This window comes from Balaenoptera musculus, chromosome 13, assembly GCF_009873245.2.
Source record: "Balaenoptera musculus isolate JJ_BM4_2016_0621 chromosome 13, mBalMus1.pri.v3, whole genome shotgun sequence".
Taxonomy (NCBI): domain Eukaryota; kingdom Metazoa; phylum Chordata; class Mammalia; order Artiodactyla; family Balaenopteridae; genus Balaenoptera; species Balaenoptera musculus.
In genome coordinates, this window is record NC_045797.1 from 77080022 (window position 1) to 77092141 (window position 12120).

Consider the following 12120-nt stretch of genomic DNA (forward strand, 5'->3'; position numbering starts at 1 on the left):
ATAGACCTCTCTTTAGTGGCCAGGGTAAAACTGCAACAGGTTGGGGCTGAGGGATCACATAGGAGTGATGGGGGGGCAAAATATGGCATCAACCTGGCTCTCACCCCATACCATGCCTTCTGCTATTTCTCCTTCTGGATGTTTTCCCCAGTAATCCTTTGACACTGAGCAATCCTATATGGTTACTGCATCCCAGTGGATCTGTCCCTCAACAGATCACATCAAAGGGAGCACCCAATAGAGAGACTGGCTTGGAGAACAGACCCATGGTCGGGTGGGCAGGAGAGGTCCCTGTTGCTCATCCTTTCTTTAAAGTACTGTGGATCTATCAGCACAAATCTTCCTCTTCAATCCTTATTTCTCACTGTTTCCCTTTATGCACCTGGGGTTTGAGACAACTTGGACACTCTATGTTGGACAGAAGGGATGATTTCTAATTACGCATCCCTCCTGGGTATCTTGACCACAAAGTGTCCATATCATTAGTTTCAGTAAATATTCAAGGTCCAGCTCAAATAGTGCCTTGTCCAGCAAAAATTACTAACACTCTGTTGATCTCCCTGTATCTCTTTTCCCCTTTTATTTTATTAGTAATTTTCACTTCCTTCGTGGCTGCAAGCTCTTTCAGAACAGACAATGCATGATGCACACATCTGCATCCCTGGAAAGCACCCACAAGGTGCTTAGTGAGTATTCTTAGAATAAAAGTATTTTTAAGGAAAAATAATTTATTTAGCACCTGAGAAAACTAAGCCAGTTTGAAATTTTATGAATTAGATACAGTTTACTTAGTCTCACCAAAGATCTGGAATCTGAATGGAGAAAGAAAAATGGCTTTCACCCACACTAATCCTTTCTCAAAACAAGAAGAAAAAAGAGAAAGAGGGTGGAATATGAGTAGGGGGAGACAGTGGAGGAGATGGTGAAAGAAAAAATAAATTGAAAGGAAAGATGTTAGTTGGATGAATTACATCTGATGATCTTTGGGATTCAACATCCCAAAAGTGTTTGGGTGTTTGGGGGAAGTAGAAGAATTTAACACTAAATAAACCTGTTCAAGTAACTGGAATGACGATCAAAATACTTTCCATATGCTTGGCAAAGATCTGCGAATGGCATTATGGTGAGGGATGGGTCCCTCACTACTGATTCTCTAATTGCACTTATTGATTACCACCAAAACTGCTCACTTGCTGATGGGAAAGAGGTAATTGGAAATGTTGCAACTTCAGAGCATTTTTGTAGAACAACACTGTGCCTTGCATTGCTGTTCAGAGAGATGGAAACTTCACATTAGAGTTGAGATGACCACAGACCCTCACATTTTCATTACAGCTCAGAGGTATGGCAGAGCTGTTGGGTTTCGCTTTCCTTCAGAACATCTCTTGGGACTCAGCTCTTCCATTCCTTTGCCCCTTAGTGTTTAGGACTATCTCACAGATTAGAAGACCCCCTAAGCCTTGAGTAATTAACAGAAAAATTGCCTGCTCTGCAGTTGAATTTCACAGCTCTAGAGTATTCCCCAAGAAAACATCCTTAGTAAGATCTCTGACATTTGAAATCTCTTGAAGGGAAGAAGCCACTGAAAGGTCGGCCCTGGTGTTCAGCTGCACTTTCGAGAAAGAAAATCTAGTTTGGAATGTGACTGTACTGATGTACAAAAGAGCGATGTAAAAACTTCTCCTGAGAGCAGAGTTTAAAAGGGAGAAACTGCCACTGATTGGGCACACATTACACTGCAGGCACTGAGTTTGGCAGGTCATATCTTAGCCATTTCTTCCTCTAGTCTTTTATGTTCACAACAGGCTTGTAAGGTAAGTATTAACATCCTCATGTTACTCATGATAAAGTTAAAATTCAGAGATTTGGAGAAATATGCTCAAGATAATAAAACTAGCAAATTATGGAGTGGAGATTTGAACTTGTATCTTTTTGACAGCAAATTCTCTGTCCATTACACTGCACTCTGGTGACAGAAACGCTACCTTAAAGGTGACAGGTTGGAAGAATGTCCCCAGTAAAGAGGAAGCATTTTAGGAAGGGGGAGTTGGGGCTCTGAACATAGCCTCCCCTAGATTCCCAATGCTACCCGCTGTGGCTCCTTGCCTCCTCTCCATCATGGCCAGCATTCATGGAACTTTGACTTAACTGATACACAAGTGAACTCTTTCCACCAGTTCCCCTAGCCTTCTGGTCAAAGGCAGATATTGTCTCCTTTCTTATCCCAAAGAACATTGCACAAACCTCATTCATATAAAATTACACATCATCCTTCCATAAAGCAGGATCTGACGGTGGTTATATGCAAGAGCCCTACAGTTCCACTAACTTGGTTCAAACCCCAGTTCCAAAACATCTTACATGTACTATCTTGGGCAAGTTACTTAATGACTTTACATACTCAGCTTTCTAATCTTTAAAACGGAGTAATCATAGTGCCTATTCTTAGGACAATTGTCAGTATTAAATGAAATAGCCCATGTCCAGCACCTAGAGAAATGTCTAACACATAGGAAGAACTTAAGAAATGTTAGCTGTCTTTATTTTGTATCTTACAAAAGACTGTAAGCACCCTGAGGACAGCAACATCGATCTGATCTTCTTTGTATAGGCTTGGAACGTAAAGAGTAGCTAGTGATGATTTGTAAAGTGCCTGATTATGTATCTCTGGACATGATATTATTTTTGCACAGAACTTAAGATCTTTCTTGAGGCCCTCTTTACTCCCTGTCACATGGGATTGGCTGATAATGAACTCTGCATACCTGTCTAGATCATTCTTGAAATGTAGGGAATCTAAATCATTAAATAAGACTAAAATCAAAATGGGGACAAGAACAGGCTCAGAAACAAATCTAGGTCTAAGTCAGTTGAGCAAAATGTAAAAATAACCAAATGCGAACATATCTTTCATGGATGGGAATTCATCTCACAGATACCTAAAGACTCTAGACCTTTCTGTTATGACTAGGGAATCAAGAAAGCTTCCAAGGATTTTTTACTGAGTTAACAAAAGTTTTATATAGATACCACCACCAGTTTGTTAGCTCGTAGGACATAGTGTACTTAGTGTGCTTTTGACTTCGACAGCATTTCCAAACATTAAATGTGATGCATTCTATCTAAACATCTTAATCAGCTGAAATGAAATTACTTAAAGTTCCCCCCAGGATCTTATTTCCTAATGGCTTTGGAACTAAAATTAGCTTTAATTCAATCAGCTATGTGTTCATCAATTTGCCAAAGAGAATATGGACAGAGGTGGGGGAAGAGAGGAGGAATAGACCAACTTTATTATTTGGCTGCCACGTGACTTCAGGGTAAAGTTTCTAATGCTATGACCAACTCTGTTTCCACTAAACCTAATGACTTCCCCAGCCCTTTAAGCTTCAGGATTACAGAAGGCTTATCGTTACAATCATAAATCATAGAAGTATAAGAACGAAAGCATGTCCCAGTAGAATCCAACTGGATTAAAGAAACAAATAGATCTGAAGCCATGTTTGTACAGGTGCGTGAGTTACTCACAGCAAAGGACTTTCTGGTCTTAGGGTCAGCCTGGACCAATTTGGCAGCGGTGCTGAAGTGCTCTTGAGGTTGCACGGGTCTAGCCACTTTGTAAGATTAGTGAGTAGTCATCAGCAATCAAAACTGTTTATGCAATCATTTAAATACAGCATATCTGAGCTTATCAGAAATCCCAGCTTTCCCAAGCCTGAAACAGCTGTATTGAATGATTAATAGAGAAGTCATCATAATACTGACTGACCTCTTTTCAGGACAGCTCCATCATGGTTGGTTCTTTGCAGTTCTGAACAGGAGAGGCTGTATCATAGAACTGGACTTCACAGTACATTCTGCATAGGCATTTGTAATATCTTGACATAGGTTTGATGCAAGATGGAGCTTCATGAATGTGGAGAGCACTAGAACTAACGAAGAACTTACTATAATTGCTGGTTTGGAAAGGGCAGCTGGGAGGTTCAGAGGAGAGCTGGGATAGTGGGAAGAGAGGTGGTCACAAAATCCATTCTTTTCTAGCTCAGGCAGGCTGAAAATAGCAGCAGGAAATCTAGACTTTGGGCAGGTGCTTCAGAGTTGGATTGTGTTTGCCCATGATTCTGAGAAAGCTTTCCATTCACAACATGGCTCTGAGTAGTAGCCAAGGGGGATCGAATGGGAACCAAGCCAGGTAAAGAGGACTGACAAGAACTTAGCTGGACATTGTGGCCCCACTGTGGCTGGGCTAGTATCTACTCATATCTAAGAAAGGAAACTGAGTTAGATAATCAGCCTTATGCACAGGGACCTTGGCCTCCGACAGACACATGATGAGACTAGTGAGTGTCCATGGTTCATTTTTGAAATAATAAGATACATCCTCAGAGTTCAATTAGAAGAAAAGAGGTATCCTTGAAGCCCCATGAGAGGTTGTGTTTATGACTGAACCTCTGGACCAGTGATAGCCATATCACAAGTTCTTGTCTCTAGGTGGGGAGTGGGCTGGGGTGGAAGACATTGTTCTTATGCAGCCTCCTTCTAGGAAGCCCTGAGGAAGGGCTTCATTCTCAAGATGACCCAAAGCTCCCAGAGCCTTACATCTATTGTGTGAAGAATTTTAAATCCTCATGACTTTCTCCTACCTCAGTATTACTTCCAAGGATAATGGAACTCATCAGCCTAAAGTAAGCTGCCCTCCATATGCTACAGTGGAAAGAACGTGCACTTTGTAATCAGGTAGATTTGGGTTCGGGTCTTGTCTCATCTGCTTACTGGTGAGCTTGGGAGCTGAGTTTAATTACTTTCCACAACTTATGCTGTATACAGATAACATGCATTGATGGTTAAATGAAGGGAAAATTATTTTCTCATCTGAAGGATAGAAATAGCAACACTCACTTCCACATTACATATGACAATTAAATTAAGTAATTTACTTTGTAAGGATAATCATTGAATATTAATTCTTTTTCATCATCTTGTACTCTCTATATTAAAATGCTGTGATATTTTCATTGGACTCAACAATAGAATATGTTTGACTTAACCTGAATTACAGGACAATTGATGCAATCAATAAATGGTGAGATGCAAAAATCTATAACAAAAATATTAGCAAATCAAATCCAACAATATATAAAAAGAATTATACACCACAACCAAGTGGGATTTGTCCCTGGTATGCAAAACTGGTTCAATAGTTGAAAATAAATCACATCAACAGGCGAAAGAAGAAAAGTAAGAAACTGCCACATTGTTTTTCTAAGTGGCTGTACAATCTTGCATTCTCACCAGCAATGAATTTGAATTCCTGTTGTCTGCATCCTTGCCAGCATTTGGTGTTTGTAAGTGTTACAAATTTTGGCCACTCTAAATGTGGTAATGGGATCTCATTGTTTTAACTTGCATTTCTCTAATGACGTATGACATGGAACATCTTTTCATGTACTTACTTGTCATTTGTATATCTTCTTTGATAAGGTATCTGTCAGGTCTTCTGTCATTTTTTAATTGAGATGTTAATTTTATTACTGTTGTGTTTGAAGAGTTCTTTGTGTATTTTGGATAACAGTTCTTTTTTAGATATGTCTTTTGCAATTATTTTCTCCCAGTCTGTGACTTCCCTTCTCATTCTCTTGATAGTGTATTTTGCAGAGCAGAGGTTTTTATTTTAATGAAGTCCAGTTAATCAATTATTGCTTTCATGGATTGTGCCTTTGGTGTTGTATCTATAAAGTCATTGCCATATCCAAGGTCATCTAGATCTTCTCCCATGCTATCCTCTAGGAGTTTTCCAGTTTTGTGTTTTACATTTAGGTCTACCCTGGTATTAAGGATTTCTACAGAAGACTTAATAGAATACCAGAATGTAGTCACAGATAATAATAATTCAAAGTATGCAGTGTTAAGCTGCACCAACTGCACTCACTGAAATGCACTGGGGGTGAAGGGAGAAGTTACTTTATCAGTGGAATGAGGACAGACTCCGTGGAGGAGATGCTATCTAAGCTAGATCTTGAAAAGGAACTGAAATCAGACTTTTACAGATAAGGAGGATAAGGGCTTTTCAGGTAATATGCTCCTTCTCCTTTTGCAAGTAACCCCTATACCACAACATTCTAGATCTACAATGCTTAAGAGTGCCCTCCTCTTCTCTTGCTTTTGGAAGGCTGAGACCAAGCAAGGGGAATTATCTCAGGCTCACAATGTTAGTTAGTGGCAAGTCCACGCTGAAAATTCAGACAGCTTGACTCCCATGCCAGAATTCATCTGCTTCCACATCAACACTCACTGAACATCAAGCCACCTCTTAATGACCTATTTAAAAATTCATCTTACACATGTCTAGTTAGCAGAGCTGAATTACAACAGAACCTGACCACCAAATAATTTCATTTGCATTTGGCATAAACACAGGTATATGGCTGATGCTAGAGTCTGGTCTGAGTCGAAGACTTGTGGTCACTTACATAAATTATATAATAACTCCCTGAGACCGCTTCAATATTGATCCTGATATTGAGATTAATTCCGCACCCAGCTATTTCTCCAATAAATATTCTTTATTTGATTCTACCAATATACTGTGTCACTCTTACACTAGCAAAATTAGACACCTAGAAGTTAGTCAATTTTACATTTTCACTTTAGGACTAAATAATCAGATGGATGAATGGCTGTATATTTTGTGTTACTTATTAATAATAAAGAATGGTGGCCCTGAAAGAAACAAAAAGATCAACAACCAAGACTGGGGGGTGGGAGCTGAGATTTCTGGTATTCTGAAAATGTAACAAAAACCAAACAGATGAGTAGGAGAAAGTGAGGAGTCCTGGCAATCTGACAAATTAGGGAAAGGCCTAATTTAAGGAGGAAAGGCAGGCAAGGGTTCAGGTCCAACAGTTTTGGGGCATTTGAAGTACGAAGGGGCAATATGGCAGTTGCCCTTCAAAGACAGATATGAACGAAGGGAAAAAACTTTGTTTCTCCATTTTCTTCCTCTGTTCCACTTCCCACCCTGGTAGAAGTTACTCTAATAATTGCAGGTCAGTGTGCGTTAAAAGTCAGAGCTGGTTGTGGCTCTTTGATTCTCTTTTGCTGCTCTCTCCATTCAAGGGACTACATTGGGACAAAATTCAAGATGCACGTTGAACACCGCAATGAAACAGAGCAGCTGGCCTTGTGGTCTGCTCTAGGCTGAGGCCCGAGTACCTCACGAAAGAGTGTTCTACAGAGTTCAGATGGGTTTGTCAGAATTCTCTGCTTGGATTTTTGTGCCAAATCCTGGCTAATAATACTGTGCTCTTCACTTCTTTTTTCCATAACTCCCGGTGAGTTTGTCTCCCTCAGGAACCCATGAGGAGAGATGGCTGTGATCCAAGCACGTTGCAGGTATTCCCAGAATCCCAGGTCATTACAATATCAAGCTATTTCAAAACCCATCCATTTTTTTTTTTCTAATACCAGAAAGACCTAGATTTAAATCCCAGCTCTGCCACTTCCTAGAAATATAAATTTGGGCAGTTTCCTAGCGTGTAAAATGAGGACCAAAAGAAAAACTAGGTCACGGGGTTGATTCAAAAGTCAAAAGAGCTGGTAGAAGTGAATCTGGTTTTAAACTGCAAAGAAATGTACAAATAAGCGATGCTATAGAAAGAACATTGACTTCGGAGTCACAGAGAAATTGTATCAAGTACATAATCTTAGTAGCTTATGTAACCCTGAGCAACCTGGTTTACTGTTCTGATTTTCAATGTCCACATTTTTGAAATGGGTTGAATAATACTTTTCTCTGAAGGTTGTATAAATTTTCGATAAGATAATGTTTGTAAAGTAACTGAAAATCATAGTCGTTTAATTCTTTTTATTACTATTATGTGTTGTTCTTATTAATGTTATTTCTGCTAAATTATTATTGAACTGGTAGGGGTGATGAACAGAAACAACACAGAGAATATGCTTCTTTGGCAGGGTCTGTCTTTGGAACAGACCGTCTTCTGACTTTGCACCAACCTGGGGACACAGACGGGATCAAACCCATATCTGTGAGGTGTAAAGGGAGAGACCCACAGGGGAGCCCAGCTTTGCACTATCATCACCAGAAATCTTTCCTCCCGGTTAAAGGTGTCCCTTGAAGTCTTTGCATGGAAGGGGTCCCCTCCCACAAGCACTTTCAGCAAACCACAGAACCTCTGGAGGGCTGGGATCTTCTGTCGCATCTCCAAAGTAACCATGCTTTATGCTTGGGACCTGACTTGGACTCAGAACCTTTTAGCATTGGCTGAATCACTGCCCCTGGCCAGGCAACTGGCTCAGTGGTAAGAAATACCCAACGCATAACATATAGCCAGGGCCCAGCAAAGCTAACTTTACCCTTTACACGAATTACATGTCAGTGAAATGAGCTGCATGCCTGAAGATTTGGCCTCTCAGCTTGGAGGAGCAGAAATTGGTCACCAACCACAATCCCATGACCTGGAGCCCTGATACAGATAAGCAGGCAGACAATGCCCTCTCTCTCTGCACTTGCCCCAGTAACCAAACAACATTACCTAAGAAATGAAATGACTTAGCTCATCTCAGAACTATTTCAGTTGATTAAACAATCACGTATGTTCTAAGTGCTCAGCTCAATATTATAAGGGTAGAAATGCCTGCTTTCAAGGAGCTGACAATCTAGTTTACATTTTGCTTGAAAGGTATTCACCAGACAGCATTTTCTTTCTTTGCTTACTTTTGTTTTTCTGCTCATGTACTTATTTATCTGTATATAAACTTTTAGGTAATATGTTACCTGAACTCTACTTTTTCCCTTGAATTCTAAAGAACAAAAACAAATTATATGTAAGTTCTATATATTGTCTTCCAAATCAAAGGACTTGGTCCCTTTTCTGTCACCGTCTGGTCATGGGACCTAGAGCAAGTTACTTCCTTTCTCTAGGCCTTAATTTCCTTATCTGAAAATTCAGGGAGGTGGATTAGATATCTTTAAGGTCCTATGTAGGACTACAATACTAGAATTTTTCCAATAGAACCTGTCCTACAGGATTAGACCTCCTCCCATCCCTTCCCCATCAAAAGCTAGTTTTCTGACTGATGAACAGCAATGATACTTCAGAGAATAATTCTGATTTTGAAGCTGTGCAATGCTGAGAATTTTAAGAACCAAGATATCAATACTAATAAGACCAATGACATTTCATACAAAGCCTTTGAACACTGCTTTATCCCCTTCAAAGTACTACAGTACTTGTTGACCCATTCTATCCATGATGAACCAGAGTAATACATTTCATTAGTGACAGGCAGGAGAGGCCAGCCTGCTGTAAACGGGGAGTCATAAAACCACCATTAAGTGTACATTAACATTCTAACTGTGCCAGCTGCAGCAGACAGCCATAATTTGGCTTTACTTTCCTTCTGTGCCAAGTATTGCCCTTTGCCTATGAGACCAGACAAGGCAGAACAGACAAATCCATAAATACTTGGACTTTGTTGCAATCCAGCAAGGTTAAAAAAATCACTAAGATTCTTGTTGTAAGGTTGTTGATTTCTAGAAAGTCCCTCCCCTTTCTGGGTCTCAGATTCTCCATTTGTAAATTGAGGCGGGGAGTAAACCTCTTAGATCCCTTCTTGTTTTACCATTCTAAGAGCTCTCACTCTATTACCCCATGCATGACCTAGGCAGACTCCTGTTTCTCCCTACCTCCCACAGATAAAGAGAGGAGTGGACAGCAGCCCACATTTTGGCCATAGTAAGGGGTCAGGAAGGGCATTGTCATGAAGAAGAAAGAACATTAGACTTCAACCAGGAGTCCTGGGTGTCTTTGAAAATGTCTCCCACTGTGGGAACAGTGTGCAGAAAGTACATTGCAAGGACAGGGGAGGGGGTAAGGAGCCCCTGATTGCCAAGGTCCAGCTCTTGGGTCAACTGGTGGTTACATCCTCTCAATAACCTCCTTCAGCATTTAAGATACTGCAACTCAAACCAAAGAAAGTCTAAAATGAACAAAGTATCACATTCTCCATGATTTCCCTAACATGGGAAGACTTATTGTGACTGCACAAATAAATGCTATGCATTCAGTCTCAACAATTCAACTGATTATATTTCAAATGTAAATTAGTAATCTAATGCAAACACAAAATAATTTGAGGTTACTTTTTCTTCTTAATACAGAACAGAGGGTTAGCTCTGCTCTCCAAAATATCAATACCATAAGCTGAGAGGACTCCTTGGTAACTTAAGGCCCACAGGTGACAAGGGAATAGAAGGAAATGACAGACACTTTTAAGAATGACCCTACATATGTAGAAAGAATACATGGAAACCTAAGCATTAGAATCTGAATTTTGACAGGCCCTCAGGATTAAAGAGATCTGTATCATATGGCCCTGGACTCGAGGAAATCAAAATCTAGTGTGCAGATGAGCATGCAAATAAATAACCACATACAGTAAGACTGCTGTTGTATTGAATTCATAAGAAGCATGGGAAACGTGGCAACTATATTGTCTTGATAAAGGAGGAGAAGATTTCATAAAGAAGAATTTAAGATGAGATTTAAATAGTGTGTGACATTTTCCTGATGGACAGAGGAGAGGAGGACATTCCAGGAAGAGAAAACACTGTATTATGTTTGCTTTGGAGAGGGGATACTACTGTAAATAAGGGATTTGAAATAGCCTTGCATATTTAGGGAAACCACAGATTATCGTGTCACACCATATGGTCTTCCACCCTGCTACCCAGTCACACATCCCATGTGAACTTTTTTTCTTTGGGTTAAAACATCTCTAGAAATCCACAGAGTTGAGAATCGATGGGTAACTTGATTATGTTAACCACACCCTGATAAAGGGAAGTGAAAAAACTCAAATGGTCATTTCACACGGTGATTTCTTCCAAAACCTATGGTGGAGAAGTAGAGTAACCAAGAAACTCTTGTTTGTTCACAGAGACCTAATTTCCTTTACTTCTTCAGAAATTTATGATGTATTGCCCTTCCCATTTCTAATGTTCACCAGGCATGTAGAATCAAAAAAAGTTAAATGCCTGAAACAAACAGGGAAATGGCACCCTCAAAAAATAGTATTTACTTTTTAACTTTTTTATAAGCAATGATTAAATCTTAGACTTTCAGTGGACTATTATTTTTGAAACTGCTGTCCTTCAGGATTAAAAAACAATAAAAATGTTTATTTACATGTTATGACAGATTCAAAGACAGAAGAAAAATAATGGATAAATTCACCAAAGGCACTCTGAGAAGAGTGTGAAATCTAATAACTAGCCCAGAGAATCCCTCATTTTGACATTGTTGACTTTTCCCAACTCTATTTATTCCATGCTATACTTTAAATACAGTATGAATCTTCAATCCTTAGGTTTCAAATTTTGAATTTTAACTATTAGTCTATTGAAATTTTTCAATATAAAATATTGACCCAAAAAATGAGCACACAAGCACTTGAGAAGGATAGAAATTTAAGGAAAAGGACCTTGTTTTTTTCCCACTCCTTACAGATTTGATGAATGTATACAGAAAAATGATGAGAGAAAGAGTTCTGGAAAAATATTATGATGTAGCGGCAAGAGTATCATTTCCCTTCTCTCTGGCATCACAGTCCTCTGGTACCTATTTTCCAATGTTGGTAAACAATTTTTAAAATATTTTTTTCCAGGTTTTAGTTGTATATGGCAGGAGTGTCATTCCAGACCCTAAGAGAGTCATAATATAATTTTGAATACAGACCCTTCTATGAACCACAAAGTGAAAATAGCAAGGTGAACCCTATGATCACCCCAGATTTCTGTCTAGAAGCATATTCTGGACCACAGTGCAGAGAGGGGGACTCCAAGCAGAGCAAGGTCATCTTTCTGAGTTGAGGAGACAGAGATTACGTTAGGATCTAGGGAAGATGCGGCAGCTGGAAAGTGCAGGAAAGAGTTTAGAGAGTAGTATGCTATGGAAGAAGAATTCCAAAAATCTAACTGAAGTCTCCTTGAGTCTGTAGAATACCGAGCTGTGCTTACGCAGGACTACACTGCACACAGTCAAGGAAAGCATGATGGAAGAGCTACAAGCTGAGTAATTTCCAAATGATTGATGCAAGGTG